Below are 18474 nucleotides of genomic sequence, written 5' to 3'. Positions count from 1 at the left end.
AGTCCTTGAGTAGTACTATAACTTTATCGAAGAGGATATTGCTCATACTTAAACACCGGAGCCGTGAGAGCAGATTCAAAAAAATTATCACGATAAATATAGCGATAATTTGCCAGAATGTTATCTCACAGCTCCGGTGTTTGAGTACGAGCAATACTCTCTATGACAAAGTTGTAGTACTACTTGAGGACTTTAAGTTCGTGATACAAAGTTGTTCAGAATTGTGATGATTAGATGAGCTATCGGTTTGCGAAAAAAAATGAACGCGATTGATAATTTTCATCCTTGAATTCAACAGTCGTATTTAAAGCCTCAATTCATTTACATCAAAGCAAGTATGAAATCCTGACGCCATCAGTCCCGCATTCTCCGAAACAATAAGCTTAGGAATTCGTTCTACCTAACAATAGGAAACTGCGATCAGAGAGAGTATGCTGTTGCTTTTCATCAAAAATGTGTTACAAATATTTTCTCCGGCAACATAAAAAATTTAAATAAATTGGAGGCGGAATACGTTTTTGGATGAGGAAATAACAGATGAGTTGTGTGTAAAGTCACAACCCTAAGGTTAACGAAGGACTGCATAAGTTTGTTTGATCGAAGCAAATTTCCCTACTTCAATAATTTTTAAAATGATACAATAGATTTGTATCCAACACTCATAAAACAACTCTCCGGAAATAATGTGATGGCTCTGAAAAATTCAAAATGACAGCTGAGGTCGATTCACGGCGTCTGGACTTCAACGTGGTGCCGGAAATATTCGTATTATTTGGTGATATTTGGTGATTTCAGATTGTTTCCGGAAACTGGAAGTCACCATCCTCAATTTCAAAATGGCATCTGAAGTAGAAATTTCGTATTTAGCCTTTTTAGCTGTTTCCCAGAAACTGGAAACCGACATTTCGGATTTCAAAATGACGTCCAAGAACGATTTCGCTTCTCTAAATATCATTCCGGATCAGTAAATACCTATATGCCTGCTTTTTGTTATACTAATCGATAACCGACCTTTCAGTAGGCATGACGTAATTAGTCTTAGATCTCTACGAGTTTTCTTTGATTTAAAAATTGGAAAAAAATATTTGTTTTAAATTTTCACTAACTGGCAAGTAGCAATGTCAGTGACAATGCTGTTGCTGGCTTTTGGGGAATATAACCCTTATAGTAAGCAAATTGACATTTCTGCTGCTGGCTTGTGGAGAATATAACCCTGGTTTACGTGTCACGACAGGGATGCCAGATAAGAAGACATTGGAGCGCGTGTTAATAAGTGGAAGCCTAATAGTCGGTTGATTAACCGCACTCGATCTAATGTGTCACTGAAAGCTTTGTAAACTTTTAACGGGGAACGTGTTTACAGATTTCCTATGTATAAAGGCATTGTTTTGTGGAGTGTGGATAATTGAAAAATGACCTGGCCTTCCTGTGTCATGATTTCTTGACGGTAGGGTATGTCTTAAAACCACTTACAGTTGCTAAAATTCGAAATCGATTTTTTCAATAGTTTTGCTGTTTAAATTAAGAAAAGTCAGTAGAATATGTATTTCTTTTGACATTTCTTATCAAAAGAAAAAATAATATACATACACCTAAAACACCCTATTCTCCAATAGATTATTGCAAAAACCAAGAAAATTCGCCGAAAACTAACCAATTTATGAAAATTAGAAATTAAATAAAAATTTTAACATGTTCCTATTACAGATGTTTATATTACACCTTGACAAGCTCAGAGAAGTAATTCTATAGTCTCATCATCTGTTTATAGACTTCAAGGTGTGGTAAGATTAAGTTGAGCACAACGAGTTATGAGTTAGTATCAATCGATTAAAAATTCTGCTAAGATTAGATTCTTATGATGGCTATAGCAGATTTCTGTTTTCTTCTAGATCGAATATGTTTGGCAGTTGCATTAAAAGGCTACTCTCCAGCAACTTCAAGAAAAAATTAAGTAGATAAACGTTCCCTATTCGCATATATCGAGATGGCTTGACAAAATATTTTTTTTCAATTCTTTTATCACCAATGTTTAGTGGTTGATTTGTGAGTTTGAAATCCAATTTGTGGTAATTTGTGGTTAAGTGGTTTCCGAGAAATTTTCAAAAACGGAGTCAAGCCATCTTGAAACATGATTTTGCTTCAAATGAATCGGACAACAATGATATATACATCAATCGAAAGCTCTTAATTTGTGGTTCACGAAAATGTAATTTTGAGGTCATAATTACTAGTGTTTGTACAAAAATTTGTGTGTTATTATTCTCATAGTTTTACGTTTTGTTTATTTGTTGTTGACGCTGCTGGCCGGTAGCGGCGTTGGCTGCTTGCGGTATTTGTCACTGCTATACTGAGCGTGCGTGTGGGGAATATGGTAAATATCGAGATTCGGGGAACTAAGCCAACACACTTGCTATTTCAGGTAGTTAACCAGGCGCAAAATGAATGTGTGTAAATTTGTTGATAAAAGGGATACTGGTAACGAAAATGTACTTTCAAAGGAAAGCAATCCAAATTCGACGGATTATTTTTCAGAACCAGTAGCAGAGCCGGAATTACAATTGTGTGGGTCCGGGGCCCAGTCTTGTGTGGGGTCCCAGAATGAACTTTATTCATGTTTGAGAACATAACAAAAGTTTGTCAGTCAGAAACAATCAATTCGCTAATTCACAATGCCAAATTGGACAGCCCTACTTTTTTCATATGCAACCTATTTTTAATTAGTTTCATCTTCGAAATAGGCTCCCCCAGTTGCGTTCGAAACCATTAGACTCAAATAAATACGCAATGCAATTTTAGTTTAGCATGCATTTTGCAAGTTTGCTATTCAAATTCAAATTCTTCAAATGTAATGCAAAGGAAATATTCACTAGACTCTGAAACTACTTATAGAAAGCGAGTTTGATTATTGGGGATCAGACTTTCAAAATCCATTATTAAATGAGACAAGTTTATTTTTTCTTGATTTGTGGTGATCTCAAAACGTGGGACCTTCCTAAATCCGGCCCTGCTTTTGAAGGTCTGTGAAACCTGCACACGGACTCTGAAAATCTGCATTTTGCAAAGCACATCTGGTATCCCTGATTCGGACAAGTGAGCAACAGTAATGCATCAAAAAAAACTTGTGGGTTATTTTCTTTTTCTGCTTTACCTCCCATGCGCGCTGGTTCGATTCAAATGGTGTGTTGGTATGTGTCATTCCAAGAGAATCCGAACTGAACTCTGAAAAAAGGTAGTTGTGATATTGGCGCTCGCGAAAAAATAACACTGAAAGAAAGTTTCAGTTTGAAATGGTCTGTTCAAATCTTCTTGCTGAAAATCTAAATTTGAATCTCTTTTTTTATAGAAAAAAAAACTTTTCTCGATTTGTGGGGGCTTAAAAAACGTGAGGCCCGGACCGCACAGTGGGGCGACTCCATACAAATGCTGGCCAAGCAAAAAAATTTCTTCAAAATATGGAAAATACATGGTTGTTATATAATCGTTATATAATCGGGACGCTGAGTCCGAATTTAATGTTATTTTTGCATGAAAATGTCTATTTTTGGTGCCAGGGAAATTTTCATGTTTTTCACATATATTATATGAGGAAAATTTTACGTTGGTTTTAATTTTTTGGAAAACAAAATGCATGATGCTTCAAAGACATTCATATGCCATAAAAAAACATCGAAATATTATTCAGTTATTGAGAAAAAAAAACATCAATTGAAAAATATGCTTCGTGATGAAAATTACTTATGATTTGGTTTTTTTAGTGACCATATTACATTGCGTCTTTTTATCGCATTCTTCTCTTTATTCACTTCCACCTTTATTTTCAATTTTGTGTTCATTTGTGTTTTCAAAATGCAGTTTCTAACGTCAAAATAATAACTCACTATTTGTTCTGTAGAAATTAGCAGGCGATTTATTATGTCATGGTTTGTATTTACACGATTGTTTTCACATGTGACTGGTATGATACAAATTCAAATAACGATTTTGGTGCTTAGTGCTGGTGATACGAAACATAAATAATGATTAGTTTTTGATATTGCGTTAAATATCGGAATATTGATGGGTTAAACTTGTTAATATGAAAACAGTGTGATTAATCATACTCAAACATGTTTGAAAACGTTGTTATTATCAGACTAATACGAGCTAATTGTTATTCTGTTGACTGTTTGCAGTGTGCAATTTAAATTTATATTTTTAAAATCTAATATGTGCTGAACACTTGTTGTTTCTCTTCGAAAGAAGAGTAATATGCGCAACTCTGCGCAGGATCGGACTAGATGCTTTTGAAAGCATTTTTTCCAAGCTTTTTTTTAAAACTAGTGACAATAGTGCCAAACCCTGCCGTCTAAACTTAAAACGCTGTTTTATGCAAAAAATACGTAACATTTTGATTCTGCCTATTTTTTTTTTTTTTTGAGTATTACAATGAGATTATACATTATCCAATGATGAGGACTTATTCTCCACTATTTTATAGACAACTTTTACTTAGACGTGATCAAGATACAAGTTACCCTTGGGGCTCCGACAAATTTCGCAACATTGCATTTTTTCACGAAAAACGCTGACTTAGTACACTTTGAAAAATCATAGAAAATTTCAAATTTTGTCGTACTGCTCTAAAAATTTTGATTCTGACATTTCAATAGTATACAACTATAGGAAAAATATAATTGAAATGCAATTCGCATTTGAATTTTTGGGTCGATGGCCAGCGATTCCCCACTGTGGGCCGGCCTCCCCGGCCCTCCTCTTAAATCCGGCTCTGAGTATAACAGTGACAAACACCGCAAACAGCCAACGCCACTAACGGCCACCAACGTCTACAACAAATAAACAAAACGTAGAGCTACGTGAACAATAAAACACGTATTTACGTACAAACACTAGTAATTATGACCTCAAAATTACATTTTCGTGAACCACAAATTAAGAGCTTTCGATTGATGTATATATCATCGTTATCTGATTCATTTGAAGCAAAATCATGTTTCAAGATGGCTCCTCGGAAACCACTTAACCACAAATTACCACAAATTGGATTTCAAACTCACAAATTAACCACTAAATATTGGTGATAAAAGAATTAAAAAAAATATTTTGTCAAGCCATCTTGATATATGCTTTCTAGGCGTAATTTTGTATATTATTTCGTGATAAAAACTTATATTTAGACTCGATTGTTAGGTAGGGGCATTATTTAAACCGTTGATCTAATTCAAGTTTTACAGAAGGTGTTATGAACAATTTGATTATATTGTTTTTCAGAGCCACAAAAATGCTTTTTTTCAAATTTTACTCAAGGATTCGTAGTTCCAATATAGTTAATACTAGTTTTTCAGTTTTACGTCCATAATCGGAACGAATCTCAGACAAAGCCATTAAAATGTTTCAACCTATGATGGTGTAGAATGTTATAATAATGAAAATTTGCAAATAAATTCAGACCCTCCAAAGGAATTTAGCAAAAATAGCTCAATACGATGATTATATGTATTTACTCGGCTGAAAATTAAAACAATATCATGCAAGAATAATATTCAGAATTTTAATACGTACAATAACACCTATTTTCTTACGCTGTAGTTCAGGCCAGGTAGCAGTTTACAATGGATGGAGTAAGCAATAAACCCACCCACCACCCTTTTTTCGTATAAGAAAACCTAGAATATAATTTCCGACTTGGCACAGTGCCATAACCCGCACGCTTCCGACATTGGATTGTTTCGTGTCAAAAATGACTGTTTATATTTAAACTTTTCCGTCCACTTTTCTTACGACAAACTCACCAGAAACGTGCCACACTAAAGTTCCGGTCTACTTTCACCTAACTGGCTCCAATTGAACACGAAACAACTGCATGTGTCGTAAATCCCGCATTTCTTTCTCCCTCGCTAAACTGCAGTTACATTTTTTTTCGATTTTGTTTCCTCGCGTGTCTTCAAAAAACGGTAATCAGCACTCACCTTTAGCTTGACGCCGTGCATGACGATCTGAAAAAAGAACAGAAAATAATATACTTAAAATCAGCTGCTAAAAATCGAATTACAGCAAACCACATGTCATACAGAATGGTTTAGTGCATGCTAGTATTAAAAATTAAAACAGGATAAAGCTGAACCAATCTCGTGCCGGGCAGCCATTATAAAATATAGAGCCAAGTTAGGCTAGTCACAAAACCACGCCCCCCTAGAGGGAAAACGTGCGACTCGTTAACGTGACCACAAGACTCCACTGCCTGCAGCAGAACCGCCAACGGCTTGGCTTAGCAGTCCCTTATCGTTTATTGACACCCTAGCCGAAACTGCAATTAACGTTTGATAATATACCCTTGCAGAGGATGTTCCTCCAACCGTTGTGGTATCGTTCGACATGCAATCAACTCGAGAAAACTAGCAGACCAATGTTGAACCCCAACAATCAAATCGAGAAGGAAACGGGTAAAATTTCGGAACGTGATTCGTATCGCGGAAGGATGATTTTGTTTGTACTTCGTAAGCTACACTGTATTGAATTCGTGCTTTGCGGTAATTTAGAGATGATCTGAATAGACGGATGAGGGAGCTAATTACGGTGTGATGTCGTATGGATAACATTCTTGATGAATAGAGTTAAAGGTTAATTTAAAGTAACTTCGGCTACTTTTCTGCATCCAAACTTCATCAGTACGATTCATGCCTAGCAGGAGGATAGCCCCCACTAATCACAGTGCTAACCTAATCTTCGTTGACGCATCCTCCTTCCCGCAGGATGAAACGTGACGCTACGGAGTGTTGTTGAAGCGGCTCAAGACAGCCATAATTAAACCAACCCAGAAAGTTCGCCTCGCTTGACGTCCTTCCGGCTAAAGACACACTGCAACATTTATATGTAAACCCTCATCATTTGCCAGTGAAACATGGTGGGGGCTATGTTTGCACTGTAAAGGTATCTCAGACGGGGTGCACTCGCTCTCACGCGCAAATGCTGCCAAGCAGCAGCCAGTAAAAGTTGCCGCAAGAGCTAGCCCGAATGATGAACCGGTGTGCAACGATGCGGTGAACCGCTTTGACTGAGGAGCCACTTCCGATGGCGGGGCAATCTCTCACATCATTAACTAACCACTTCCCGCTGATGCCGGTTGACAAATGACAGCGCGGGTGCGAAAAGTTGAGACTGGCGGCATGTTTTCCAAGAAAAAACGCTCGAAATGAGCCTGAACCCAAACCGGGGTTTGCGGTAATATTTTACTTTTTACCGCGAACTTGGTTACGGCATTTTTTTTTCTTTTTTGCAGGTTCACGCACACTTTCGAACCTGAATTAATGGTTGAGTTCTTCTCATTTCACAATCACAATGATTATCCGCCGAATATGGGCTGATTTATTTTAACGATCTTGCATGAAAGTGAAAAATATCCGCCAAACATTAGTGTTACCATGTCAAGGAAATATTTCACGATCTCTCTTCCTTCGTTTTCTAATTATTCGTAAGAAATAGAAAATCAAGTCAGCCATCTCTCAATGAAAATGTGTTTGTTTAATTTTCATCGCTTCAAATTTCCTGAAAGTTTTTTATTCTAATGTTTGTTCTATGAATTATAATTTCATAAATTTGATTTATGTACTGTACATACACTGTAATGCACGTGAATTTTCGAAAATTTCGTAAGTGAAAATTATTTTTATCAGCATTGCATCGAATACATTAAAGTACCTTGAATAATTTTTATTCCCATAAAGACAAACATGTAACATGTAAAATGTGGTTTTATTGTAGTAACTTTTCCCGATCAGAACATCAGAAAAGAAATGGTTATACGTTTGACCACAATTGCGTCTTAACGGTCTTGGAGGAGTCTTTTTTCTCCTCATTCTAATAAAAAATGCGACACAGAGAAATATACTTTGTATTCATTTGAGCCAAAACAAAATGGAGGATTTATTGATATGATTACAAGAATACTACATACTTAAACATTTTAGACACAATTAAACTCTTCAAAAAGAAAATAAAATTTAATGTTTTCCAACGCTTCTGTTTCAAAGGAACGTAGCGGAATAAGAGCATTGAGTTAATATTTCATTCTATATTTATTTTTAGACAGTTTTTGACAAAAGTGATGCGAAGATCCTTCCAAATATGAAAACATTTTCATTTTGTGTTACAGGTGAAAAGGAAGGCCAAAATCGGAATGTGAAGACATTTGAAAAAATGACCTGGCATCCCTGGGTAACGCTAACAATCCGCCTTATTTGACAACTCGAGAAAGGCGAAATTTTTGCCGGAGGCTCGTCAAACTCACTTATCAGCGTACTGTTACCTGGAAAGTTCAACTGTTGAAAATACCATAAAAATGTCCAGCACTTGTTCTCCCTTGAACTACCGTTAGTCATTGCCTCGGGGAGAGGTGATTGTGCTTAGTGGACCTCCTTTTTCTGTAACCTGGAGACGAACAGTTAGCTTTCACTGGCAATTCGATGGTTGACCCGTCGATTGGTATATTTCAGGACGAGAACTATCTGGGAAGCAGCCGAACTGACTTCGTCGTTTCCCGGTGTGGTATCCGGTCCGCTCACTGTGAATATTTCGCTCCTCGCCTGTGCGAAACGAGGGCATTCAAAGAGCACATTTTCTGCGGTTTCCATCGCATCTGCACATTTTGGACACATGGGTGACACCGCGTGCAAAAACTTATGCAAGTACTGCCTTAAACAGCCATGACCTGACAGGATTTGTGTCAAGTGGAGGTTAACTTTCCCATGACGCCACTCGATCCATCCGGACATCACCGGGATTAGTCGATCACGTTGGTTGAAGCAATCTACGTTCTCTCTTATGATGAAGTCGTTAAGCATCATGCCATTCGGACCCATATTGCCTCGTATAACACGGCTCGTTACGCGCATGCGACCCTCAGGCACATGAACCTTTAAGCACTTTCCAGTTTAACACTTTCGAATACACTGACCCGAGCATAAACGTTAATGCCTCAAGCCGTAGAATCTTTCGTACAGTCATAACCGAAAGGGCTCGCAAACGTGAACTTGTCATCAACCATCATCCCCAATAGCTTCAAAGTTAACTTTGAGGCAAAAATGCATCAATCAGCTCAAATCGACGACTCCTGTTCCGATTTACGGATGTTCACTACGATAACCTCTGTCTTATGGTGCGCCAACTCCAATTTCAATCTAATTTTCAACTACGCGACTATGGATAGCGGGGTCTTCAGCTCGACCTCATTAACTGACCTTAGACTTCTAAAGTTATATCCTCTGCAAAACCCTCTCAAGCGTTTATTTTCAGTACAGCGTTACACATGGCATTCCACAATACCGGATCCAGGATGGTTCTACGGTGTCCGATATAATAAAACGGTTCAGAGAACGCCTGACTGTGGATCGGAAACCCGCATCCGGCCGGAAAAGCACTTAAACGCAAACGATCACAAGCGCGTGGTTACTGCCTTCAAACGCAAACCAAACGCCTCGGTCCGAGATGTGGCGAAAATATTGCACTCGAGTCCGTCTTTCGTACAGAGGACCAAAACACAAGCTGGACTACATTTGTTTAAGGTCCAAAGTCCCCAAACCGAGACGAAAAGTAAAGTACGATTGCGAAAAGTCGTGCACGGAAGCTGTACGATCCACACGGCTGCGTGATGGATGATGAGACGTATATCCAGGCAGACTTTAAGTAGATTCCTGGAAACCTTTACGTGACGGCCAAGGATAAGTTTGATGTTCCCGAGGACCTCAGGTTGCAGAAAGTCGCGAAATTCGCCAAGAATTTTCTGATTTGGTAAGTCATTTGCACGTGAGGAAAGCGGAGCACTCCGTTCGTTACCGATAGCACTATGAATGGACAAGTGTAACTAAAACTAAAACCATTCCTCAAGGTTCACGATGATCCGACGCTCTTCTGGCCGAATTCGGCATCCTGCCACTACTCGAAGTCGATTTTATACCGAAAAACCTGAACCCTCCAAACTTTCCGGAACTGCTTCCGATCGAGAAGTACTGGGCCAGTATGAAGGAAAAACTGCTAAAACGACCTAAAATTGTGGAGAATGTCGAAGAAATGAAGAGGGCATAGGTTAATATACTGAAAACGGTCGATTCTGAAGTCGTGCAGAGTCTTATGGCTGGGGTTAAGGTTAAGGTTCGAGCATTGGTTAGACAGGTGAAAAGAAATAATGATACCAAGACAAGCTCCTATTGTTTCTTTATACTCCCTGAAGATTTGTTGGCAATCGGATGAAAACTCGAATTTTGAGATTGGTTTTTGTCAGTGTACATTTGAAGTGAAACACCCTTTACCTCCGCCGTACAGTCGCTTCTAACATGGAGATTGGACGCTGCTTTGAGCAGCATCATTGTGATGAACAGACGCTCGGATTGGCGAAGCTTTTCCTCTACCGCCCAAGGATGAATTACGGGGTAATAATCCTAATGCTCCAATAAGTGCATAATAATGGTTGTGATTGTTTTTATTTTCCAAAAAGACTCAATGCAAATAATCCCACGCGTATCCCACAAAACCGATGCGAGGGCTTTTGCATAGTTTGTGGCCATTTGGTCGTTTACTCTGAGATTCACCTTCACAGCTCTTGCAATCATGTTTAAGCTCTGCCTCTTTATTACGTTCCCCCAAGGCCAAATCGGATTCTGATATTATTTGAAGTTAAATTTTTTAAATGAAGTACTTTCCTCGAGAGATTTCACAAATGTTCCTCTTGTCAGTTGTATTATAAGCACATTTTTTGTGGGGAGTCATATCAACACATTGTTTCTCCTGTCAATATAGCTAAATTACAATAGAGGTTTTCCGCTAAAATAAGATTTTTTCCATGAGTACTAAACAAGCTTAAAAAAAATCATATGAGATCAGTTTTAAAAATTAAAAGACATCACTTGGAAGAAAAGAAAAGTACGGTGGAAAATCTCTGAAGAGGACAATTATACATTTCTCTCGCTAGTTAATTATTTATGTTAGAATGCGGCTGTAAAGCTTCTCAACGCAAGCTTTCTAAGATAGGTTTTTCTATAAGAATTCTCTATGAGAGAATTCAGTGTATCCAGATAAAAAAAAAGGTCAAGAATAGAGGAGTATAGCTACTACCACTCCAATAAGAACCGTAAAACAAAATCATGTACAGTTAAATCGAAGCCCAAGGCGGCATTTCATCTCTTTCGGAACTAAAGATTTATTTCCTTGAGAGAAATAATCAACCCTTGCTGCCATGTCTTGAATTATCAGATTCTTATCGTAAAAACAATTCATCTACAACACCTTTTCCAATCCACTATAATTAAGCATGGTATTAATAGATAGTATTGAATCCTCGCTACAGTTTTCATTTCTTAGATTTATTACTATGCAAAAACTTGTTGAAAAAGTATCCTAACTGAGCTCTAGAGTCGCTCCTAGATTTCTCTTAAACTACTGACTAAGATTTGTGTTTAATTGTGAGCAATCCAAAGTTCAAGCAACCAAAAATTGTTAGCCGGTATCATATAAATTTTTCTGCAAATGCTTCAAGCGAAATTTGTTACCATAGATGCAACCAACAACGGTGTAGGAAACGAAAGAACTATCTATTTTATCAAGGATCAACCGAACACCAAACAGACTATTGTCATGTCTATACACATCCTGGCATATATCTCTGAATGGCAATCCGGATGAACTAGAACAAATCCCTTACTCACATACAGTCCCAATACTTCCACTCCGAAGTGTGTTCTTTTCTCTTACCAAACGTGACACAGCCTCCATGTCCAACCCGGGAGAGCAGTCCCACTTCCTTTTTTCGCGACCGTTCCTCCTAGCCAGCGATGCATTGTTGCCACCATCTAGAGCCGAGGAAATGCCAGAAAACGGATGCTATGGCTTGACAGTCTTGTTGCTGCCTGCATCGTGAATAAAATCTGACTTCCGTCTCTTTTCACCGGGTCATACGGGTGACATCATTGGACTATCCAACCAAACGCCGCACACGAACATACGACAGACACCCACACGAGTGGGTTGTTTGTTTGGGAAGCCAACGCGAAGATAAAGGTAAATTTATTCCACCTTCTCGTTATCATTTACGTCGGAAGCCGGCCTCAGTTTGCTCGCTTTTCCGTTCCAATCTGTGCCGTTAAATTGCCGTTGAGGTTGGTTGTTTCTTGTTGTTGTTTTCTGAGAGTATGTGCACCGCATCTTGATGTCACATCGAAAAGGCACCTTTTATTTTCTCGTTCTTGGCGGCTTCTTTGAAGAAGTTGCCAACATGACGACGACAACCCAACCTTGGTGACCTGCGACGGGGGCACACATGGTGTCGGCTTGTGCTACTTGCTGGTGTATGGTAGGAACGGAACACGATCGGTTCTGGCATCAGTTCGAACAGAAAAGGAAGGAGATGGTGGCAGGGTGTTCTGTGAAGTGTTGATAAATTTGCCCTGTCTTAAGATGACAGCCATGGAGTAAGAGTTGTAGCGCAAGCGACACGTGCAATAGGTTAAGTTTTTCTGGTGCTGATTGGAGTGCTGTTGTAATTTTTCGAACGCTCTTGAGCGGTTAAATATAAAAAATGTCAGCAACAATCGCACTAAGAAGAACGTAGAAGTATTTCATCCATTTTCATCAGTTTGAGTCGATGCGATGTTTTGTGGTTAGTGTTCGTCTAATGAATTTTTAACCCTTTTTTTCTGTTGTTAATAACATAACCTTGAAAAGTTCCCCGAAATTTTCAATTTTTTTATAAAAAAAATGCTTTTTCAAACTGCAATTGAACATACACCATCACACTGTGTCTTTGATTTTTGATTGGTTAGAAAACAAAATACAGCACTTCGTTCAACCTAACTGAACACATCTACGAACAAAATTCAGTATGGCAAACATAAGATTTTCCACTTTATCGAACGATAATTCAACATTAGTGTCATGCTAAATTATCTTACAATTATGCTACACAACAGCGAGCCAAGTACACGGTGACAAAAAAGTCCGGTCACACTTTTTTGGGGTCGCCTATGGCCTACACGTTGCATCTCTCTGGTGCCATCTATGTGTCAAATGAAAGGGTTAACTTTGCTACCCAAAGTGGCAGAGTTTCGTTTCTGTGCAGTTTGTTTACATTGGGTTGTGAGCCATGGCAGAGTTAAGAGCAGCTGTTATCGCTGGATATGTGAAAGGGAACAAACCCGGACACATATTCAAACACCTAAAACCGCTCGGAATCAACCGGAAATTCGTGTGACGGACCATAAATCGGTACCTAGAGACCGGAGGCACCGAGGACAAGGCACGATCTGGACGACCAAGGTCTGTGAGAACTCCAAGGCTGAAAAAGATTATACGAGACCGGATTCGCCGGGATCCCGCCCAATCTGCACGGAAGCTGGCCAGGAACCTTAAAATGAACCGAGAATCAATCTGCCTGCTTCTGCGCAAGGATTTGAATCTTACACCGTACAAAAAACAGGTGGTTCATGGGGTTAGCAAAGCTACAAATAACAAGAGGTACCAACGGTCGCGGGAGTTGCTCGGTTGGCGCGCAGATGACGAGATTATTTTTTCGGACGAGAAGCTGTTCATTTTGGAGCAAACAGTCAATCGCAAAAATGATCGAGTTTGGAGTGTGAGCCTCCAGCAAACTCCTGCGGACAAGCTGAACGTTTCCCGGTTCCAAAATAAGACGTCAGTGATGGTTTGGGGAGCCATTTGCAAGAGAGGTAAACTGCCTCTTATTTTTATCGATAATGGAGTCAAAATCAACGCAGCGTACTACCTGGACACGGTTTTGAATAAAAATGTTCTGCCTCAAGCTTAACTATTGTTTGAAGATGATTACTACTGCTTCCAGCAAGATGGCGCCCCATCCCACACCGCAAAGGTTGTTCAGGCGTGGTGTGAGGAAAACTTGACCGATTTTATTTCGAAGAATGAATGGCCTCCGTCGTCTCCGGATCTGAATCCACTGGATTATTTCGTGTAGTGATACATGATGTCGAAGCTGAACGACTATAAAATAACAAATTTGGAGCAATTCAAGCGAGTTATCACGAAAATCTGGGACGAGATGCCGATGGAGCACCTGCGCGCCGCTTGCGACGACTTTCCGAGACGTCTGAAGCTGGTTCGATCAGAGAAAGGTGGTGTAATTCCGAGATATCGTCTGTGAAGTATCTTTATGAGTTACTGAATAAAGCTATGAAAGCCAGATTCAGATTTTCTTCTTATTCTTTGAAATATTGAGATTTTCCTGTGTGACCGGACTTTTTTGTCACCCTGTAGAATAATACAAATAAAGTTTCGATATTGAGTTGGGCTTGAACTGCTTCACAATGAGAAAGACCGACCGTTCATGGTTGAGCTAAGCAAATGTTTCTGCCTATTTGAGATATTATGGCTATAATTGAATCAATCACAGCAGGAAATTACAAGATGCTTAGATTGGCAATAAATCGTAAATCGAGAATGAACGTATCAGGTTGTCAATGTCTTCTGACAGCGGAAAGTTTAATCTTCCATCCGTGTTGTACGTGTTATCAATTTGATAGTAATCCTTATCTTCTATTGACAAGATCAATCGTACCACTGAAAACTACAAGTAATTCATCTGCTTGTATCCTAGGTCTTATAGCAGTCCCACTGAAGGCAAGTTTGGTCACTGTACTCCTCCCGTTTGCACGTTCAACACGAATCGCAATTATTTATTCATTTGTCATCAGATTATGGATAGCCATCACAGCAATGAACTCCTTTTCTGATATATGAAAACTCTATCAGACAAAAGCTGCCTTGTGTGGACATTGGTGATCTGCGATGCATCCAATGTGGGATGCATATTGTAGTGCTTCATTTCACGATGCGAAAAAATAAATTGTTTTCATAGCCATCAATGATTGTCCCATTTTTCCAGCGCATCCATCAATAATTGCTCATTTTATGCAGCATCCAATGTCATTGAGTCACCGATGTTATTTGGGTTTTTCCATGCACCAACTGTTCAGTTATTTACAACCCAGTGAAGAACAGCGTACACAGACAGCGATGTAATGTTTGTTTAAAAATGTTGGATGGTATCATCGATTGCGATGAAACTGTTACGCAAAACTTTACATTCTCTGGTCTACTTTACGGCTACGTGAGTAGAAGGAAAATGGCAGTTCATGGTAACATGAACTGCACCGAATGAGATTATTCAATGAGAAATTATTGAGTGATAACCATTGCGTCATATTCTCGCCATAACTACGAAAAACGTAAATGATTCAATCAAAAATAACATCGCATTGTTGACATAAAACCACGATGGGTTAGTGTGTTTTCTGACACACTTATGTTATGTACTGAGCTAACTTACAACTTCTCAGGGAATTGTTCCGAAGCAATCATTGGCGGTCATTGCTGGCACTTTCTTGACCAGAATTGTCAATAAAATTTTCGATTAAACTGGAAAAAAGTTGAGGAAAAAACTGGATTCCAAATAAATTTAAAAAAGGCAAAAAAATATTTTGAGAAATCTTTTCTGTTATGGGGATCGAATTCAGTATCAGTTTTGAATACAACAACTAAAGAAATAACTCTTTGCAAAAAATTACTCATTTTTATCAGAACTATTTTGTTTCGGGCTTACATTTTGTTAAAATATTGGACTTAAAATAATCCTCTAACAGCAGTAAAATTTAAAATTACGCAATCAATCTAACTCAAAACTAAGAAAATAGAGCTTTTTCATTTATTTTTAACCCTAACAAAAGTATTGACGCAACATTTTCTTCCGTTACATCAGTGAAGTTTAAATTTCAATTATTTCTGAGTTCGCTATCTTTTGGTATCTAATTCTTCTAACAATTTTTATCTGCTACGCAACAGAGAATAAATAACAGATTTTTTTTTTATAGTCTCGTAAAATCTATTTATTTGTTTCCATCTCAACCATGTCATGCAGTCTTTAATTTGGCCGTGTTTCGTGCGAGAAGATGGAATACTGAAAATGACCCTAAAAATTGTCAACATATTTCATCAATCTACAAGATTTACGTTTTAAAAATATTTCCGAAAATGCAACCGGAGCTTGGATGAATAAAAAAAACTGGTTAAAACTGGAAAATATCTGGCAAAACTGGAATATTTTGGGAATAAACTGTTTGACTGGATCACTTGAAAAAAAAACTGGAGGAATCCAGTTTAAACTGGAACATTGGCAGCTCTGGCCGTTTCTTCAACGTTAGCATCATTAACGTTCACAGCCCTCGCCTGGAAAGCAACGCTGACGATAAGGACGCCTTTTACACGCCGTCGGCATACGATAGCTGTCTAAAACATGACATCAATATTGTAATCGGATATCTCAACGCTATTTAGATCGGTCGTTGGAAAGTTCAATGGTCTTCGATTCATTAACTTCGCCGCCTCCAAGAACATGGCCATACGTACTTACTTCCAGCAAACCCTTCCTTTTCGATACACCTGGGATCGCCCGCCACGGTATGATCTTGAGTGACTTGAACTCCCCGAAGTCGTCGCTGAGTATGTGCAAAGCCTTGTATGAAGGAGAGCTGATCGAAGTCCCTCTAAAGGACTGCAGGAGTAATATAAAGCATCCATAAGGTAACGCAGCGGAAGGTGCTTTTGGGTTCGTCGAGAGTAATCGACTGGTTCGACGAAGAGTGTCAGACGATTCTAGACGAGAAGAATGCAGCGCGGGAATTGATGCTGCAGCAAAGGACCCGTCAAAACGTGATGTGATATAAACACAAACGAAAACAGTAGACCCATCTTTTCCGGGACAAAAATTCGCCGCCTGGAAGAACTGGAGTGTGAGGAAATGGAGCAGTTGTATCTTTCTCAGGAAACACGTAAGTTCTAGAAGGAACTGAACGCATTCCACGCGGGTTTCGTGCCGCGCTCCGAAATGTGTCAGGATAAGGATGGAGGAAGCTTGACAGATGAACGTGAGGTGATCGACAAGTGGAAGCAGCACCACAGTACACACCAAAAATGTCCGGAATATCAAGTCACTTCGCAACCATCGTCGATTTTAAGGTCGCCTACCGACGAAAATAGTTTCTCTGCGAAACTAACAAGATTGGTCAAGACGATAGATTGTTTACAGTGCTGTGTGAAGATCTCTAATCAGTTGTCAAGTCCGTTTGAAACGCGCGAAGGATATCGACGAAGCTGAAGTCTTTCTTGCCTTCTGTTCAACATTGCGCTTAAAAATTTTATGAAACGTGCCCTTTAACATGCGGGGCACGATTCAATGAATCCAGGCTTCGCTGACGACGTAGACCTTGTCAGGAGGATGTTCCAGGCAGTTGCTGAACAGTACACCAAGCTGAAACGTGAAGCAGTTAAGGTTGGATTGAAGGTGAGTGGGTTGAAGGTCGAGTATCTTCTAGCAGGGGAACCGAGCACGACAGGGCTTGCATACTCAGTAGCGTAGTGATAAACGGAGATAAGCTCGAGGTGGTTGAAGGATTTGTGTACCCCAGATTTTCGGTAACGTTAGACAACAACTGCAGCAGAGAAATCCACAGGCGTATTGTAGCTGGAAGTCGTACCTACTACGGACTCCACAAGACGTTGAGGTCTGGCAAACTTCACACCCGTATCTAGAAAATCGCTAATGCTGGAAGGGTACAATGGGCGGGATATATTGTGAGAATGCCGGACAACAATCCCGCAAAAATAATGTTCGTCTCGAATCGAAGATCTCGGAAATGTAGGCCGCTTAAGAAACTGGAGACAAGCCACCATGAACCGAGTGCATTGGCATAACATTGTGACGCAGATGAAATCTTTAGGGAAGTTTCAGCAGGAAAGTATGTAGAGTAAATTAATAGGTAGATTTCTAATGAGAAAAGCCAGATCTCACCGCAAGGTAGAGTAATTCGTGTTTTCTTTGTATTATTTGTGGTTTATCTTCGAGCTGCTGTTGCACTAGGGCTGCAATTCTTTGTCTAACATTGGTGCCGCCATCTTAGTTGAAGTCTTCGAGAACCGCATTTCGTAACTCAGTCGTTCACTCCGGAACAGACGCTGTTTTTGCCGCCCAAAATGGAAGAACTATCTTGTACAGAAACCCTTCTCAGTTGGCATAGGGTCCTAAAAGATTTATTATTATCTATTTATGTCAACAGATAAAATAGCTACCCTAATGACAGATCAAAATTAAAATTGGGTACTAATGATTGACTAACAGAAAATACTCTTGAAGCCATTTTTATTTCTTACACGAGAGACAATAAAATTGAATACAAAATAGCACCGATTGAACACACGAGACATGCTACGCATCGGTTCATTTAACCCGTAATTGGTTCTCGAAGGCTGGATGTGAAGGAATGTATGAGAGCGAGTATTGCGACGTCGTGTGTTTATGTCAAGAAGACCCAGTACAGCATAACAGTCAATGTTTCCTTGCAGCAGATTGCTTACAAAGCAAGCTTTAGCCTCGAATCTAGCAACCAGGGCTCAACATTTTCC

The 18474-nt window shown here is 39.2% G+C and overlaps 1 protein-coding gene across 3 annotated transcripts in view; it reads right to left on the bottom strand.

Annotated features, from left to right (window-relative positions):
* Positions 1-18474, bottom strand: part of LOC129724450 (kin of IRRE-like protein 1) — a 907851-nt gene that overhangs the window by 728852 nt on the left and 160525 nt on the right. For all 3 annotated transcript variants that reach the window (XM_055679379.1, XM_055679380.1, XM_055679378.1), the window contains exon 2: positions 5970-5996. The gene's annotated coding sequence lies outside the window, so the exon portion shown is untranslated. The remainder of the gene's footprint in view (positions 1-5969; positions 5997-18474) is intronic.

This window comes from Wyeomyia smithii, chromosome 2 (assembly GCF_029784165.1).
Source record: "Wyeomyia smithii strain HCP4-BCI-WySm-NY-G18 chromosome 2, ASM2978416v1, whole genome shotgun sequence".
Classification (NCBI taxonomy): domain Eukaryota; kingdom Metazoa; phylum Arthropoda; class Insecta; order Diptera; family Culicidae; genus Wyeomyia; species Wyeomyia smithii.
Note: the sequence above shows the minus strand (reverse complement) of the source record. Positions and strands in the feature narration are given on the sequence as shown.